Below are 21,164 nucleotides of genomic sequence, written 5' to 3' on the forward strand. Positions count from 1 at the left end.
ATCGAAACTAATATAATATTTTAGTTTTGATCGAAACTAAGGAAAAAGTTTGTTTTGATAGAAACTTTTAATTTTTGTTTCTATCGAAACTCTTTCAACGATTTTTACCATGCGTACTTTTTTGGAGGGATTTCTTCCTCCAAAAAAGTGTAACCCACTATTGTGGGTTCACCCAGAGGTCATTTACCTTTACCTCTCGATAACCTCCTTACAAGCAATCCTTCAACCTCATCCATGTCATCCTATGAATCTGAATCACTTTCAACCTTAATTCTATTTTCTTTCTTTGATCCACTAAGGGTTAGTGAAGTCTTGAAAGCATTCCCAATTGTAGGCACATTACTATCAAAATTACTTAATTCAAAAGTAGTCAAACTATTGGAAGCTACAATTGGAGAAATTTTTATATTGTCATTGATGTCAAACCTATTGGTAAGATAGAGTGTCAAACCTACTAGAGAGAGATTTACTAACATTGTAGAGTTCCATATCATTTGACTAATGAAGAGGTTTTGAAAAGAAGAGATTGTGAGATGACCTAGTGAAAGGTTGAGTTGGGATGTGTTAAGTATCACGGAAATACAATGAACACTTGAAAAATTAGTCCTTGAAAAGATAATGTGTTTTTTCAATCAATACATGAAGTGAAGAAGACAATTGGATGAAGCTATGAGTTGAAATGAATCAAAAGGATAATCTTGACCAAGTGATAGTATTGCACAACCAATGAAGGAATCAAAGCAGAAGATTAAGGAACTTACTCGAAGCCAAGACAAGCAATTAGTTATTGTCGAGAAAATGTATGAAGAAGCATAGTTGTGACTGAGCATAGTATTAGCGGAGTGAGCATGTTAGTACCGAGTGAGACAATATAGTATGTGTCAAGCTACATCAAGCCCGAGTTGAAGAGCATAGTAATTGTCAAAGTGTGTGTAAGATAAGGATTGATCAGTTGGAATATTTAATGCACAAGGAGAGTTTTTTATGTCATCAAAGACACATATTTGATTAGAAGTTTCTAGAAGAAGAAGGAGAACAAAAAGATGGAAGGATTTGATGAATCTAACCTTATCTTAAGATCAATGGTGATGTTTAAGCAATGAACGATCAAAATTACCTATTTAAGGAGGCATAAGGAATGAGTTGTACAATTGGTTCATGGTTGATTTGAGTTCTTAATGAGAAGTTGTGAAGAGGTGAAAGATGGTGCTGAAGTGCAAAGAGTTTATGAAGTGTGATTGCTTGAAGAGGTTCCAAAAAAGTTAGAGATGAAGATGTTAATGAAGGCTGATCAATGAACCAATAGATGAAAGAATGAAGATATGAATCCATAAAGTGAGTTGTACTTTATTGATGAAACCTACTGTTAAACTCTAACCATTATATCAACCCAAACTCCTTTAATCAAGTTGACCTAACAATGATTTTGTAAACCCTTTAGTCAAGGTAGCATTCTAATGGAATTTTCTAAAGTCCTTTAACAAGGCTGCTCCTAATAGGGTGATTAAATCCTTTAACATGGTCACATTTAACAGTGTGTTGTATAACCTCTAATAGGGTTGGATATTCATGGAGCTTACTTCAGAAGAGTGAAAAATTAGTAGCATGTTACTTGGTTATTTTCCCCAAATTAGATTTCTACGTCAAATCCTAGTGTCAAAATGTTATTATCATGTGTGGATGTTATTATTTTACATACTATATTTTATAGTAGTTTATTTATTTGTAGTCAACACTTATAGAGACAAAGAGTTTAGTAAATGCATGAATTATTTTTTATTGATAATATGCTATAGAGACCGAGTGGGTAGCTAAGTTTGATTAATCCATCTAATGTGATTAAAAGTTGAAATAGTACATCTGGTCCTACAGATAATTGATTCAACCCCCATCTCATTTATTCTAAATCATTATAACAATTGGTATTAGATCTTTGGTACTTGTTAGGAAAGTTTGATGGGACTCAAGTCAAAGATCAAGATGTATAAGAGAGAGATACCTAAATTGAACAAGGAGAACTTCCCAACATGGACAAGACTAATGAGATTTCACTTATATAGAATTAGAGATTCCACATCCTTCTACTTGGATAATAAATACATTAAGGTTCCCAGACATATGACAATTGAACAAATGAAAGAGAAGAAGGAGGACACCACATGATGAATGAACTTTCGACAACCCTTAGTTATGCATAATTTGATGATGTGAAGGAACACACTACTACTAGGGAAGAAAGATTAAGAAGAAAGTTTGATGGCATGAGAAAGTAGGAAGGTGAGAATATTGTACAATATTGTAGTCAAATCAAAGAAGTGGTGAATGGTATTGGAGGAGTTGAAGGACATATAATTGATGAGGCTATGATAAGTAAGGTATTAAGAAATTTACTTTCTATCTATGCAATCAAAGTATCTTATATGATAGAGTTGAGATGTACACTTGTTAATGATCTAAAGTTGGATAGTTTGATTGGTAGACTTAATAATTTTGAATTATTAAATTTTGATAATCACTCCTCTACTAGTGTTGAATCTCAATTTAAAGCTCAACTAACCCTTGATGGATCTAATAAAAAGAAGAAAAGAAAGTATATTTAAAGTGTGTTGCCAAGTTTTAGTTGCCCCTTTTTCTTTTGATTGAGGTCTTTGGTTTGATTGCGAATGTGTCTACATGAAGTATGTCCAAGTGTGCCTTTAGTAACTTACTTCTCATTTTTCCTGAGCCATCTTCTTTCTTCCACTATAGCTTTCTTATTTATCTGGTGCCCACGAGATTTAGGTGGTCTAGGAGTTATTGGTTTGTAGTCTGGCATCTCTTTGATGAGAAGTAGGTTGTGTTTCACCTTATTATCAAGTACTTGGTCCTAAAATTTTATTTTCCATGGCTTTGGAGATCTCGAGCAACTCTTCCCCTTCAAGAAAACCACATCAAGTATGTATCTGAGGAACAAGACCATGCCAGTTGCTGATAAGTCTCAAATGTGATTCTATCAAAATTAGAGGCTTGTTAGGTTATGGATGGAAGCACATACAAATGTCATTAAAGGTTTGGAGAAATAAGACTAAATGTATCAAGTATTATGATTTTATGATTGATCTATTGCACATTGATGGAAATGAAGCCATTAATCTCTACTTCTGATGCCACATGAATTTTGGATAAAAGTCTACCTCAATGACCAAGGGATTGTATAATGACTTGCAATAGTTGGGAGGTAATTAGAAACTAAGCATCAAGGCCTCCACAAAGAAATAAAGGAAAAATGCTGCTTATCGGATCTCAGATCATGAAATGCGGTCGTAAAGGGTATTTTCCACCTTAAGGTAACAAAGAAGCCATTTTTCTAAAGAGTGTGAAAAGAGTAAAGTAAGGATGCCCTAATGTACAAATTTTCCTTGGAAACTCCCATCAGATGCTTCTAGAAATGTCAATAATAAAAGTTGACCCCAATACAAAGAGAAAGTAGTGTTAAAACCTTTCAGCGGAAAGAAGAAGAATGAAGTACGTGTGCTATCAAAGGATTACTGCCCATGTTGTATTTCTAGATAAAGGGAGAGAAACTTGCAAAAAAGTTAAGTGTATCTCTCTCTCTCTCTCGCATGTATACGCACTATTAAATATTAGTGTGTTTTAGACTTTGATGAAAAGTAGGGGACTTCCCGTAAAGATAAAACTCTCAAGAAAAGCCATATCAGTCTAGTAAAGAAATTGCTAGCTTTCAAAAATGTTATACTTGATGTGAAAATAAAAGAAAGTTTAAATAGACATTATTTAAAGAATTAAATACAAATCTTTCCATTGTGAATGTTGGTCAAACTTAATTTCATTCGTGTGGCACCAACATTTGAATTTTTCTACCTATTTCACTAGGATTGCTGGTATTTCCCTTATTCAAGTATATTTAAAATGACTATTTATCAAAATCTCCATCCTCTGTAATCATTTGGTAAATGACAATCAAAGCTTCTAGTTATGAGAAACTTATTGGCCTAGAGAGTGAACTAAAAGAGTTATCTAACACATCCTTCAAATTTTATGATTTGGGTGATCTTCATAGAAGGCTTAATTCTCAAACTCTTCACCCAATCACTTAGAAAATTAAAGATAGTGGACTAATTGAGGTAGATGGATTACCTATGGTTGTACATGCACCTGAACTTGTTTGATAGTGCATAGGATGATATGACCCAGAAACAAAGCAAATTTTGTTTCTTGACTAGTCTATTCTCCTATCTATCAACAAAGCCTTGATGTAGTCTGTGTTCGACATCCCAATCAACGAACAATATTATTACATAGATTTAATGACTTATGGATCCATGTTCAATGAAAAGAAGACTCTAAAATGGGAGGACATGTAGAAGACCTGGTTCTAGATTGCTCACTCGAAGAAGAGCAAGATGCCAAAAACTGTGTTCAACACAAATCTAAAGCAAGAAATTGTGGACATCCTCACAATTCTGCTTAGGCTAACGGGAAAATAACAGATATTCCAAATTTTTTTGAGCATCATTTCATTCTAATGCAAGGAATTTGTGTAGAAAAAATGCACATAGATTGGGCACAAATAAACTACCATGAGCTCTCAACATTCTTAGAGGCTTTGGGAAATTCTACATGTCTTCTTATTTGATTTATACCCTAGTGACTCACCATAGGTGGCCTGGCCTCCCTTGCATTCAGGATTATAATGAGAATATTAAATTCTATGAGTTTTACCCACATCTACAACTACAAAAGAAGTTACGAGGAGTATGTGGTAGTTAATGATGCCTTCACAATGAGGCTATGCCATGAGAGGAGATTCCCAGAGAGGAGATTCTCACTTGAGGCAATTTCAACAATAAGTCAATTTGGATGTTCATACATTCAACTCTCAAGTTTCTTCTATTTATGGATATGAGGTTATGATGGATTCCCTAAGAAATTACCAAGGTATCTGAAGGATAAAGTGGTGCTAGTCAAGCTGTGTCGATAGATCCTAGAAGTAAGCACTCTCTTTTCTAATGTAAAGAATATTGTTGGAATTTCATTTCCTATAGTGGTTTGCCCATATTCTTGTGCCTCTAGATCGGATGCCCAAAATCTAGTAAAAAGTTTTGAAGACAAGATCAAGTTGCTAGATTATGAAGTGCTTATGCCTCAATATGATCTAGTTGATTTTGTAAGGATCATTTGAAATTAGGATATACCTATAGGCATGTCTTAGAAATTGAAGATTATTGGTCTAGATGTCTCAATGAGTACCAAACTAGAGAGAGATTTTGGTCATGACTAAATATTGATTAAATTAAAGTATATAATAATTCTGTTGATGTTTTTGACCATGCAAATGATGGAGGCTTCATACATCCCACATCATATGAAAAGATTTAGAATACCTTGATTTTGTCCACCCCATATGCTAGCCTAGTTATTGATACCATGGAGGTCCTCATGTGAGGGATCATCAAAAGAATTGATAAGTGGGTTGAATGGACTCAAGAAAGGTAGAAAAGAACATGAAGTATTGGTTCCACAAAAGGAGTTTCATCTGGGGCACCTCAATCTATCGCAACAATAAACACTATAGCTACTACTTCAAGTGCTATAGGTCCTGCTCAATTTATTGGATAGGGAGGAGATGAGCCTCTAGAGAAAAATGTGGAAATTACTCCTATGTGCAGAATTATCTCTCTTCTAGATATCAGAAATGTTGGAGAAAAGCACAATGACAAAGATAAGGGGAAGGAGCAAGAAAAATCAATGGCTAAGCCTTCCTCCCCTATTAATGTCATCAATTTGGATGGTGGCACTAATCCTATGGATGGTTAGGAGCAAGATGTATCTCGAAAAAAAGATACCTTAGCCATTTCAGTAAGTAAGGTACATTCTTTCCCCATTGCCTCCTAGGACGGAACCACTCCTCTAATGGAAGTTGTTTGACCCCATTGCTTTGCAATCGGCTGTCAATGTACTATCTATAGAGTCATGGCTTGAGGAGACCATTAATAGAAATAAGAGGAGATACACGGATGCTTCTCCATCAAAGAACTTGGTTGCACAAGTCACCTTTTCTTAGCCATCCAAAAAGATGAAGAAGCAAAAGACAATTGTGGCATTGGCTATAGATTCCTCCATGGGTCACATGCTAATCAAAATTACTAAGCCACAAAAGGATGAGATATTTCATGATCTTTCAAAAGATGATTTCCAAATTAGAACAATAGATCTTAGTATCCCTATTCACGATTCTATGGTGAACATCTAGAGATCTACCAATGAGAATGTAGAAGACAAGCAAGAAGAGCTTAGAGTAGAGAAAGAAGTATTTAAGGCTTCAAACAAGGAGTTGGTGGAATACATCAAGTCTTCCCTTGGAAGCATGTCCCTAGGTCAAGTTGACTCAAAGGCAGAAGAAAACAAGAACTTGTTGACAAAGTTTCAACATGAAAGGAAATTCGAGCAAGTTGGAAGGGCATGGATAGACCAATTGAAGACTCAAGGTAATCTATAGGTGGAAAATTTGGGAAAATTGGTGTTGGATGCATGCAAGCTCAAAGAAGTAACCTTGAACCATAAGAAGACTATATAGAAGGTGGTTGATGGACTAAAAGAACAATTAGCCCTTTTACAAGTGTAATTGATATGAAGACTAATGTGGCAATTACTCACGAGATCCTCAAGACGGGCATAGAGCCATTTTTTTATTGGAAACAATATTTAGAATTTGTCATAGAAAGCTCTATGAGGTTTGTAAATAAGATAGAAGATGTATGTGACCTAGTGCAAAAAGTTATTGACAAATGCTTTTACAACTTGGAAATATTGCACATAGAGTCTTTTGTATCCACCAATAGTAAGGTTTTGGATATTGAGAGAATGAGGTCAAAGTTCTTAACATTTATTGATGAGGCCATTGACCCTCTCAATTTCCAAGTGTCTAAAATATAAGAGCTCTCAAGAGTAGATGCAGTCATCATTAGAGAAATAGAGAAGTTTAAATCTAGAATGGCCAACATAGATGAGTTAATAGACATCCATGACTACTGGATGGTACAGGCTGACAACATTATCATTCCAAATACCAAAGAGTTGAACAATGTAACTAATGTTGTGAAAGCATATAAAGCTAAATCAATTACCCCAAAGAAGACATAATTTTCTTTGACATATATCATTCTTCTCTCTTCTCTTTCCTTTTGTAGCCACTCTTGGCATTTTGTTAGATCTCTGTGATAGGAAAATGATCGGAGCTAGTTCTATTAATAGTATTTCTATTCAGAGATTCCCTATAAGGCAATCATCTAATGTAATTGGCTATTTTGAGAAGGCCTATATATGCAATCTTTCTAGAAGTTAATGAGATTGGAAAAATTTACTTTGGGCAAACCCTGTAGCTATGACTACTATGTGAGACTCTGAGTTCATTTTAGATTTTTTTGTTCATTTAGTTTAAGAAGAATTGGTGGAATGAGTGTTTTAATGCTAAAATTTGAATGAATGTGAATGAACTTGGTTTTATTCCCTTTATTTGATGAATGGTGTGATTTACTGTATTCAACATAAACATGTCTTCTATTATTTCTATTGATCCATGTCTTTAGTCATTTCTTTGCATTTGGAAGTTGGAAACTGATCATTGGAGTGGTTGCAAAATTGATGATCTGGGCATTATCAAAGCATCAGTTAAATTTCATAATTTAGAAATTACCCATTTCATGGCCTCTTCCTCTCTTCCTACAGTTCTAGTTATTGCTGCATGTTTCTCAACTTCAAGCATTGTCATTTTAAGTAGAGTGCATTTAGTGAGCTATTCTCTTTTTCTTGCCTGAGTTGTTTAAAGTTTTAAGAAACTTTGTTTTTGTCTCTTCTACTCTTAGGTTAAGAGCATACCCTCCCATAAACCACACAAAAAAATTCATTATATATCTTGCACTTATAAGGGAGCTGTACCTTTCAATTCAGCGATCTTTGAATAGATTACTATATTGAAGTATAAGTCAATGATCAAAGCATCCAATATTGGCAATTGAAATATGACGTGGGTATTATGTGTTGGTTGTTATAATTCTAGGGGACAAGCTATTCTCCCACAAAAATGCACCAAAGAAAAAACAAATTCATTTTTTTTTTCTAGATTCACGAAAACACAGTGAAAATTTTCTAATTGTTTTGCACTTTTCAACTACAAACTATGCAGATCATGAAGGTCAAACGTTAAAATTTTCAAAAAAAATCCAAAATGTTTTTGGTCTCTTGAAAATTGGTCAACTGTACATTTTTGTGGGAAGATAGCCCCCTTTTATTATAGGATCAACAAAGACACGAGGAGCATCAAGATCAAATAGTGGTATCTGAGTGAGACAACCCCTAGTTTATACAACTTCTATCCCATCACCGTACACTGCTACTCTATGATATTCACCATCAATGTATGTTCCAAATAGGTACACCCTACAACAAGGGAATATATTCTATTTTTTAAAGATTGCAACACCTTTTTATAACATTGTAATACTTCATGTTTTTTTGGCCAATTCAAACTCGCCAAATTGTTGAAATCCATTCCAGAGAAATAGATGCATGAGCACCTAGGTACATTGTGCATTGTGCAGATACAAAATGAGAATTTGATAATTAAAACTGCAAGCTAGTCATCCACTGATCACTAAAATGTATTATTCAAATTAAATTATAACTAAATGAAATCAGTCTATTTCAGAGGTATATAGAATCTAGATAATTATGGAAGAAATATAAATAAAGATCTAATTATATTATTTAGTAGTAAAATATGTTGTTTAATGTAATATTATGAAAAAAAAAAAAAAAAAAAAAAAAAAAAATATCAACAAGCATTCAATAGGTTACAGATGAGTATTAAATCTAAGTAAAGATTGAGCCATCTATATTTTAAAAGTTTGTAAATATAATATAGAGAATCATAAAAAAAATGGTCTTTGAAACATTTCTCAAATAAAATTTGAACATATTCAAATTAGTAAACCCTAATATAAATTTTTGGAAAATAAATATATCTTCCCATAGAACCTACTTCCATGTAATAAGATATACAAATTATGTTCTTAGAACAATTTGTATAATAAGAAAACTCCTAAATTCAGACATGATAAGATCAATCAAGCTATGACCTATAATAATTAGTATAAATTCAAAAAATAACATTTATATATTTTACTTGATCTTTTTGCAATTCACATACCCAACAAAATGAACATACCAAACTTATGTTAAACAAATTGCTTTTCTTGAAGAACTAATAGGAGTTTCTTCCCATTTGAATCTAATTTAAACAGATAAAACAAGTGCAATCCTGCAATAAAAACAACTGCCCAGCATATCTGTAGACTAAATAAAAAACCTTGCTCAAAACATAGTGCTGATAATGCGAGTTGAAATAAATGGCTTACAAATTAACACTGTGATATTCTCATAAGACTAGCTTCATGAATAGTGGCTCGAGTCTTGAATGCATGATTAGAAATCATCTACCTCACATGTAAATACAACAGACAAGACACATGATCTCACTAACAAGATCAAATGGAAAGTGTAAACACCCAAAGGAATGTATGCTGACTGAACTAATATTAGAAAGAGGATGAATCCTAACAAAAAAAAATTAAAAAACAAATAGAAACTGTGAAGCTCTAACAACAATATTTTTAGAGAAATTATAGAAATTAAAAAGAAACGTAAGAAATGATTTAAGAACCATTTTAACAATACATGGATATCCACCTTCATTCTTAATGATCATCTTTAACGATCAACAATCGAATTCTTGAATAGTTCACCATGAATAATGTAACTTGTTACTACATTTTTGAGGGGAAAAAATTTACAATTAAAACAAAAAGAATTACATATGAAAAATCAACTATTGCAGTTACTAATTATTAATCTCCTATCATAAACGATTATTAAACTGCTGAAAATAAATTCCCAGCTAATATCAAAAAATAACACAACAGCAACTTCACTTATAAAATACGGAAAGAAATGCGCAACACAATGAACAAATATTTTTCGGACAAATTGTCCTTGGAAAAACCCCTAAGGGAAAACCAGTTCTACAGATGAGGAATTATATTAAACTTTAGCAAATCAAGAGATACAAAATTCCTTGCCTCTCACTGGCAGAACTCTGACAACCTCCTCATTTCTCCTGCTAATATTCCCCACTGCTATCCCCACGCTAACACTATGCCCTTGCTAACACTGCAAGACAATTTTCTATCACTGCAAAATGCTTCTCCAAAAATTGTATCTCCAAATGACCCAATGACCCCTTTTTATACTACCCTATTGGAAAAACCAATGATCGAGATTAAATCAAACCAATGGCTAAGATTAAGACAACTCGACAACCAATAATAGAATTGGTTGCAAGGTGTCCAAAAAGGAATCACTAAAATTAGTAAATAATTATCCTTGCAATAACCATTTACTAATTCTTGGCAAGTGGACAAACAACTATCCAAACTACCCATAACTAATGTTGCTATACATAGATAAGGATGAACAGCTGTCCAAGCTACCCATAAATACTATTGCTATTTTTGGGTCAGAAATAACAGCTGTCTAACTAACAATAGTTAACACTCCCTCTTAGCGAGGAAGCTGTTCTGCAGGACACCTAACTTATCTCTGAAGAAGATAAATTTTGCCTTCCCCAATGCCTTAGTCAAAATTTTTGCTACCTGCTCCTCTGTAGGTATGTACTGTAGCTGAACAAATCCCCTTTGTACACAATCTCTGATGAAGTGATATCTAATATCTATATGTTTAGACCTATCATGAAACACTGGATTCTCAGCCAACTTGATGCAACTCTGATTGTCACAATGTATCAAAGTAGTCTCAACCTTCTGACCAAACAAGGCTACTAACAACTTTCAAAGCCATATAGCTTCACATGTTGCCATGCTAGCTGCTATGTATTCTGCTTCTGCTGAACTTAGAGCCATAGACTTCTGCTTCCTGCTGAACCAAGATACAACTCCTAATCCAAAGCTGAAACAACACCCTGAAGTGCTCCTTTTGTCTGTTGTACTTCCTGCCCAATCTGCATCAGTATAGCCTATCAACCTGATACCTTCACCTCAAACATATCTGATCCCATACTCGACTCTACCACGCAAGTAACGTAGCACATGCTTAGCTGCTATCCAATGCATTCTCTTTGGTTCAACCATGAACTGACTAAGAGAGTTTATTGTAAATGCTATATCTGGTCTAGTGTTGACCAAATACATAAGCGAACCAATCAACTGTCTATATAAAGTGGGATCTACATCTTTCTCCTTAGTTGTATCTACCTTCCTCCAATTCGTGATCATGGATGTAGACATGGCTTTGCAATCCTCCATCCCAAATTTCTTCAAGATTTCAATGCAATATTTCCCTTAACCAAGGAAAATATCCTCATCTATCTGCCACACTTCCATGCCTAGAAAGTAGTGCATAACTCCTAAATCCTTCATCTCGAACTCTTCTGCAAGGTTCCTCTGCAATCCACTATGAGCCCTAGTGAACCTGCAAGAAATAGGTCGTCCACATAAAGAACAAGAATGAGAATCTCACCCCCAACCATCAAGTAGTAGAGGTTAATCTGCTTCACTCTTCACAAAGCCCATTTTCTGCAAGTATGTATCAATGCGCTCATACCATGCTCTAGGAGCCTGCTTGAGTCCGTATAATGCTTTCTTCAATCTGCACACGTGGGTCTCTTTGTTGTGTGCTACAAAGCCTTCTGGTTGTTCTATGTATACCTCCTCCTTCAACTTACCATTAAGGAATGCTGTCTTGACATCCATTTGATGGATTTGCCATCCCATCTGTGTTGCAAGTGAGATTACAGCTCATATAGAAGTATACCTGGCAACTGGAGCAAATGTCTCCTCATAGTCTATTCCCTCCTTTTGAGAGAAGCCCTTTTCCATGAACCTCACCTTGTATTTCTCGATGCTACCATCTGCACCGTGCTTTATCTTATAGATCCAACGTGATCTAACTACAAACCTATTTGTTGGTCTAGGTACTACTTCCAACACATCATTCTGCATTATTGAAGAATATTTCTCAACCATAGCATTTTGCCATACCTGATGTTCTGCAGCTTCCTGATAGTTAGAAGGCTCACTATCTACCAACTGACTAACTAATGCCACATAGTCATTGAACTTGGCTGGTTGTCTTCGTTATCTAGTACTCTTCCTAGGAGCTCCCACAAACTCCTGAGTATCCCTTTGTGTATCTAGAACCACATGGTTCCCACTACCAACTGTAGAGGATGAAATGTCAACTTCTAAGTCTTCTAGATGCATTTCCTATTGCACCTGTTGCTCCATACTCTATGAATCTTCACTAACTGAGTCTACACTCATACTAGTAATTGTACTTGAGCTTTGTTGCTCTTGACTTGGTCTTGGAGCTTCTGTTGGCTACTCACTCTGATCATCTGCTAGCAAATCTTGGGATCTCTTGAATGCCTTGTCCTCCATGAACTTGACATCTCGTCTGACAATAATTCTTTTAGTCCTTAGAATGAATATCCTGTATGCCTTTGAGGTCTCACTGTACCCAACAAAGTACCCCCTCTCTACAGTCTAATCTAACTTTGTACGTGTATCTCCAAGAATATGGCAATATGCCAAACTCCCAAATATCCTGAAGTGATTAACATCTAGCTTCTTCCCTATGAAAGCCTCCTTTGTTGTCATCTTCCCTAGCACCTTGTGTGGAACTCTATTCTGAATGTAGACTACTGTATTACATGCCTTTGCCCATAAGTAACAGGGCATGTCCTGGTCATGTAGCATAGCTCTTGCTGCCTTTGATATAGAACAATTCTTCCTCTCAACAACTCCATTCTACTATGGATTGTAAGGAATAGTCCATTCTCTCTTGATTCCTTCTCTAGTGCAAAACTCCTGGAAGACATTTCCTTTGTACTTGCCTCCATTGTCTGATCGAAGAACCTTTATCTTCTTTCTTGTCGAGTTCTCCACAAGAGCCTTGAACTCTTAGAATCGACTGAAAACCTCATCCTTAGTCTTCAAGAAGTATATCTAGGTCTTTCTAGAGAAATCATCAATAAAAGTAACATAGTAAGTTCATATCCTCTGAGAGATTTCGTCGACATCGGTCCACAAACATCTAAATGTACTAGATCAAGAACACCCTTAGATCTGGTGTCACTTCTTGGAAAAGATGCTTTCACAAACTTCCCCAACACACATCCCTTACATACATCATCATGCTCTGTGCTCACCTTTGGAACACCTATCACCATCTCACGAGGCAATCTAAGTGCTCCATGATGAATATGGCCCATCCTCCTATGCCATAGCTCTCCAAGATCTCTAGGATTATTGTTGCTCATAAGTGCCTTAGGAGTATCAAACTGCAATCTATAAAGGTGACCACTCCTAACTCCAATAGTTATGGGTGATTTCCAATCCTTGTTCTTAATCAACACATGTGTCCCTCTAAAGAGTACATTATACCCCCTATCCTGAAGAACAGATACAGAAATCAAATTCATACCTAAGCCTGACACATATAACACATCATGAAGTGGGATTATCTTTCCATTCTCCCTCTGAAACTGAACAGTCCCTTTCCCAACAGGGTTGAGTTTGGACAAGTTTCCCATAGAAATCTAGATGTTGGTGTCCTCCTCCTTGTAACTGGAAAAGTACTCTCTAACTCCTATCATATGAAATGACGCCCCACTATCTATATACCAAACACACTGTGAGGTTGAGCTAATGATGCAAGTTATGAGTGCAAACTCATCTTCTATTCTACTGGAGAGTTCTTCCATACTTGCTGAAGCTGCCACTTGCTTCTTACCCTTCTTCCTCTTTGGGCAATCATTGACATAGTGTCCAAACTCGTGACATCCAAATCACTTGACCTTAGAAAGGTCCTTCTTCTTCTTTTCACTTTGTGAATTTGATCCTTTGTTAGATCCCTTCTTTGCTTTCCCTTTACCTGCTAGGGCAACGTTCTCTTGTTCCACCTCATTTTTTTGACTCTTGTTGGCCCCATTGACAAGACTTAGTCTAAACTTCTCCCGAGTGAAATCAATCCATAGTCGATCCCAACTCGGTAAAGTATCTAGTTCACTGACAACTTGAACAAAGACACTCCATTGTTTAGTAAACCCATTTAGGGCTATTCTCACTAGCTCGTCATCACTAGGGCTATCTCCAACAGCTGCTAACTCATCCTTGACAAGTTTGATCTTGGTAAGGTAACTTGTGACGTCTTCTCCCTGATTCATTCAGGTATTCTTTAGCTTCTCTCTGAGAATCAACTTCCTATTGGTGGTAGCATTCTAGTATAGATTCATAATGGCATCCCACATCTTCTTCGCCGTATCTAGCTCTGCGATATGTGGAACAATATGATCCTTGACACCATCAAGGATAATCCTCCTCACTTTGGCATCGTCCTTCCTATATGCTGCAAGCTGTGTTGCATCTGTTGGTACAGGTACAACATTGGTAGCATAATCCTTGATACCATTCTCTTCCAACAATAAAAAAATTCTAGCCTTCCAGACACCAAAATTTTGAGGCACCATCCAATCTATCCTGATCTCTCAAACCAGTTGAAGCCATCTCAAGGGTTTAAAGCAATAATAAATCTAAAGAGATCAAAATTTCTTTCCTAGGGCAAAACTCTTCTACCCTTAACAATGCTCTGATACCATGTGAAAAATCAACTATTGTAGTCACTGATTATTAATCTCCTATCATAAACGATTATTAAACTGCTGAAAATAAATTCTCGGCTAATATCAAAAAATAACACAACTGCAACTTCACTTATAAAATATGGAAAGAAATGTGCAACACAATGAACGCAATATTTTTCAGACAAATTGTCCCTGAAAAAACCCCTAAGGGAAAACTAGTTCTACAGATGAGGAATTATATTAAACTTTAGCAAGTCAAGAGATACAAAATTTCTTGCCTCTTACTGGTAGAACTCCGACAACCTCCTAATTTATCCCGCTGATATTCCCCACTGCTATCCCCACACTAACACTACGCCCTTGCTAACACTGCAAGGCAATTTTCTATCACTACAAAATGCTTCTCCAAAACTTGTATCTCCAAATGACCCAATGACCCCTTTTTATACTACCCTATTGGAAAAACCAACGACCGAGATTAAATCAAACCAAAGGCTGAGATTAAGACAACTCGACAGCCAATAATAGAATTGGTTGCAAGGTGTCCAAAAAGGAATCACTAAAATTAGTAAATAATTATCCTTGCAATAACCATTTACTAATTCTTGGCAAGTGGACAAATAGCTGTCCAAACTACTCATAACTAATGTTGCTATACATAGATAAGGATGAACAGTTGTCCAAGCTACCCATAAATACTACTGCTATTTTTAGGTCAGAAATAACAGCTGTCCAACTAACAATAATTAAGATTACATACTTTAAAAGTAGGGATTTACTGTTGCACTCCATATGCAATTCCAACACCTTATTGCCCTATGAATTTAGACAAGCTCCTTAAAAGAAAACATACCTTTCCTTTTAGGGAATTAGATGAGTATTTCAAACATTCTGCTTCCTTGGGATCGACTTGCTCCCAATACTTAAAGAGATCCATGTTAATGAAACCTTCAACCTTTCCAATGCCTTTACAAAATTCAACAATACAATTTCAGATCCCCAGGAAGATTTAGATTCAAGTTAAACTTAAGAATAACATTTAAAATTGTTTAAAATGTTATATGTTGCCCATTTATATTCGCAGGGATTATAACCAGATATAGGCTACTATTTTAAAATTGTGTGCCGATTTGGATTAATACCTTATCATAATTATAAGTTAGTTTGCCACCAATAATGTTAAATGATCATTTGAAAGAAATAGATAATTGTTGCACTATGAGCCAATCTTTTCAAAGACATTTGATACATTCATTTTTTTCTTTTGAAAAAGAGTACCAGAGTAGAACTCAATAGGTACAAGAAATACAATGCAATTTGGACTTGTATTTTCAACATGACTGTCTTTCCCTACAATCAAACACCCCACGACATAGTGGGCAGTTGTTCTTGATTTTGGTGGATCTGAGAATGCAGTCGTAGTGATAAATGTGGTTGCATGGCAGCTGCTTTATATCTCCATGGCAGCCATCCTCCAAAGATTCTTGGCATATCATGCACAAATTCTCCCCATGGCAGAAATTTATTCCTTCACTGGGCGATCCCAAGATCTCTGTCGCTTCTTTATCACCCATTTCTTCATTTGAATTCACAAAAGAATCAACATCATCATCATATGAGATTTGTTCTTCCTCCTCATTATAATCACTTTCAACATCCATGAACGTAGCTTTTATTGTCACATCTCAGACACAATAAAATATTTCAAGCTGTTCAGAATGTTGATCGGTGCGCACTGAAACGATTGCTCTGCCATTGTTAGCTTCTGCATCAGCTTGAAGAACAGCAAACATATCTGCAGTCATCCTCCTCCCAATCCCTTCCAAAAAAAGATCCTCGTCAATCTCCATTTCTTGAACGTTGAAATAGATTGCCATCTGAATAGCAGAGACATAATCGGGAGGAATATGAAGCTCACAATAAAACGGCTCATCATTTTCAACTTGTATAATGTCAGCCATTACTGCAATGCTGCTTCTCTCCAGTGTTGAAAATGTTGAGATAATTCTTCAACAGCTGCTATGTGTTATTAATATGACGAGTTCACCATTTAAACACACAGTCTATATTTTATGCATTTCTATAGGATAGATTTAATGTGAATAAAACAAGTTGAACTGCAGTTTTATTATTAAAAAAATTTAAATATTCAATTTAAATATTATAATTAAAGTATTATTTTTTCTGATCTGCCTTGTGAACACAACGGACCCACCATCTTCACCGATTCAAGAAGGCCTTTATTTCCTACTTTTCCACCATTTTCTACTGGTAGATAGCGCTTAGAATTTTCAGATTTAGAGCCATGCATTTGGGGTTTAATGCATCTAAGCAGGCAAGAATGGTTAATAAGAACAATGAGATCAATGAGTGTTTAACCCTAGGCTAACACAGTCAGCAAAGTCCATTTTTGAAGACTGTTATGCAAGCATGTATGAATATTTATGATGCATTCTGACATTTATTTTTATTATTTTCAATTAAAAAACTATTAGAACTTAAACCTATAAATCTATAGAATTTCAAAAAACAAATGCAAAGTTTTCCATGTATTGTTGATGTTCTTATGATGTTGATATTTAATGTAAGGTTTCTAAAATTCTTTTTAATATGATAATTATATATAAATAGTAGAACATTTAATTAAAAAAGTTAATCAATATTTAAAATTAAGTATGAAAGAATTACAATTTTAATTTTTCATTATATTCTTTTTTACACGTCTCTAACAAAAGAATATGATTACAGATATATATTAAATAATTGGAAAAATATGACAAGTTAGAAATTCTATTCTTTAATATATATATATTTTTATTAGTTTAAACTCGAGTAGAACCGAAAATCTCTTTGATGAGAAGAACACAAGTTTTTGTTATGTTATAGGCTTTTGACTGATATATATATTTTTATAAATTGATCTTTGAGGTTTTTTTCCATAATGTGTATTAATGTGAGCAAAACTTCTTATCTAGGAATTTACAAATGGAATTGGAATTTGGTGAAGCATTTGGTTTTTACATAAGCATTCTCACTTGAACTATTTTCAAGAAAGGTCTAATTTTGTCAAATAATATTTATTCTTCTATTATATTGTCTTCGGGTGCAACAATGCAAGATTAACAAATAAAAATATAATTCTAAAATTTTATTCAATTTTTAAAATTAATTATTAAATAAATCGATGCAAAAAAATTTGGACAAATACACTAGTTAGTTTATAATTTTTCAATAGATTTTTATTTTTTAATTTAAAAAAAAATAAAATTTCTATCTTTTAAGATTTAGTTTTATACATTTTGTTTATAACATTAACATTTTTATCATAGCTCTTTATAGTTATAAAATTTAAGAGTTTTAAGATAAATAAAATATTTCCATAAATTATTAATTATCATTCTCAAATCTAATGTCATTAGAAAGTATCTTTGAAATTTTTACTCAATTGTATTAATCTTAATTTTTTTTAAAAAAAATGTATAATTTTTTAGAATAATAATAAATATTTTCCTATATTTCTCTCTCTTTATAGACCTTTACCTATTTCTCTGCTTCTCACCTCCCCCTTTTCCCAACTCATCTTCATCTCTAATTTATCAAAATTTTAGGAACTTTGAAGCTTAAATAATAGGGAAAGTAAATACTATTTTTTCCTTTGAAGACATTGTTTTTCCTAATTTGAATATGATTGAAAGTGTAGACCTAATTTATTTGAATGTTTTAAAATTAAAACCTAACTTTATATTATCTATTAAATTAAAATAATAAAAGTTCTTTTATTCAAATAATTATGTTTAAATTATTTTAAAATAGATGTATTGACTTTGAGATTTCATTAAAAAAAGTCATTCTTATAATGTCAAATTTATAAATAGAAATCAACCTTAACAATATTTAATTTAAGTCTATGGATCCAAATCAAACCTCTTTCTTGGTGGGCGCATGGATGCCTCGCGTGGATACTATAACTTCGTTCAGTCCTTCATTGCTCTAATCTAATAACTTCATTCAGTCCTTCACTTCTCTAAATGTTCTCTACTTGATCTATCTTTGAAACTTTTCCTTCACTCCATCATATGTGCATACACTCCTATGCATTTCAACACACTAATTCTAGGGTTTAGAATCCTCCTTAAATAGACATTCTGTAAAGGTTATAGACCTCGATCAACAACTTACACTTCATCATCTTTTGTTGTTTCTATCCCATTTTCTAATTGGTTGAATTGTATGCCTTGGGATCATTACCTTCTATAAGGACACGCGATCAAACTCTAAGTTGACTCTACACATATTAAATATCATAGAAAAGTTGGCTAAAATGGTTTACATATGTGTTTGTACCATTACAAACTTATATATCAAAATTGAACTACTCGACACTTAAGTATTTTGACGATCGTTCATGCATACTTCTATATACCTATTTTCTTGGCAGTGTGTAACTTGTCAACATGATTAGCCTCAACTATATTGCTCGACACATTCTTCTACTCGGTCATGGTTGAATACTCAAAAATCACTATCTTTCTCAGTACAAGCTTTGTATGCTCAATCTTTACTAGATAGCTCAGTCACAATAATGACCTTGTAGTCTTGCTTAGTAAATGACTAAGTGTTTGGACACTAATAAACAACATAGGCTTTGAGAACAACAAGGGTTGGTACAATCTTATATTTGTGGTTGTTCATTAACTTAGTTGGAGTATGATACATGACTCCACATGTTTTATGACATCAGTTGCCACCTTTGGCCAACAATAGTGTCTCCTAACCTATTCAAGGGTTTTATCCAACCCAAAATTCACCCCCACCCCCCTACCTCCCAAACTCCCACAATGCTTCTCCCTTACAGAAGATCCTAGCACACACAACTAGTTTCCCTTAAAGAGTAATCCTTCCTACTTTAAAATCCAAAAGTATTCTACATCGCAAGACTTAGTCAAATCAATACAAATTTTGTATATGTCATTGCAATATTCATCCCCTACAGATGTGGATTTTAATTATTCCACCACACATTTTGCAATTCGATTTCTTGCACAGTCACTATTGTCTTATATAATACATTTTCTACCTTGTCACTCATCCTTTTTTATGATTTACAATAATTATATATGCCTTAAATGATTCTATCCATTTCATGTCTACGACTCAATTTATCATGACTATTCAAGTCACTCAAATGTTGATTGTCAGTATATTATTGGAAATGTAATGACAAACGGGGGGGGGGGGGGGGGGGTGTGTGAATCAGTAATCACTTAAAGTTTTCACACTTAGAATACTTCTTCAGATTATCTAATCTAATGTCATGCATGAACATAAAGTAATAAAGAAATCAACACCATAACACCTTGACACAATATTTTGTAGGTGGAGATAACACCCACAATGCTTCACTATTGTAGTAATAAAGATGGCCTTTAGGGTTTACAATTGGTCACTTCTAGTGATCTACTCTATTAGGAGTACATGAAGGATTGTTAGGTCCACCTTGTGAAAAGATTTTACAATACAATGAAGTATGTACTCTATTAAAAGATTCAACAAAGGATTGTTAGGTCCACCTAGTTAAAGGATTTAACTGACACACCTATTAGGATGAACTAAAAGGTTGATATTTTCTTTATAACTGTATTTATTGAAATAAATCCTTTGAATAATTTAATCATCTCACTGTGATGGATGAGTCTATGCTTTTCCTTTTCCCGCTGCTATGTAGCCTGCTGAAGAAACTTCTCATTCATATTCTTTATTCACATGAATCTTCTTTAATGATTCATCTTCCATCCATTCCACACATTTCCATCTTAGAAAAAATAATTTTCCTTCCTTATATATACATCAAACAATATCTTCATACCAAGTTGTCTCACACAAGGGATAAATTTACAATAACCAAATTATACCATCAAGTTGGCCAAATGTTGATGTTCAGGTCTCACTATGCATTTTGGTGTTCTATTGATGCTCGAGAAATATAGTAAGATTGGGTGATACTCCTACACTCAGTTAACACTTGATGCTCAGGTAACACTTTATCACTTGGGTAACAATAGAGCATACTGAATTGAACAGGTAGCTCAGTTCATACTGAGAATTTGGTGAGAGCTATGAACTTGGTTCACACTAGGAACTTGGCTCACACTGGTGACACTAATAACTTGAACTATGGTATGAAATTGGTTAACATAGTATATCCTTGAACTTCTTGGGCTACACTGAAGCATGTTATCTAATGGAAAGCTTGGTTGTAGTTTTAGCCAACCTTCCTAAATGACTTAAGTGTTTTGTCACTAATTTACAATATGTCTTTCCATAGGGTCAACATATAGATGATAAATTCCCTTGGAAGAAGGTCAAGATTGTACCAAAGAATATACCTCCAAATTGTATGATGAATAATTCCTTTTTGACTCATCCAACCTTTCATTTAAAATTCTAC

This window comes from Cupressus sempervirens, chromosome 7, assembly GCF_028749045.1.
Source record: "Cupressus sempervirens isolate cs-2001-9-10 chromosome 7, ASM2874904v1, whole genome shotgun sequence".
Classification (NCBI taxonomy): domain Eukaryota; kingdom Viridiplantae; phylum Streptophyta; class Pinopsida; order Cupressales; family Cupressaceae; genus Cupressus; species Cupressus sempervirens.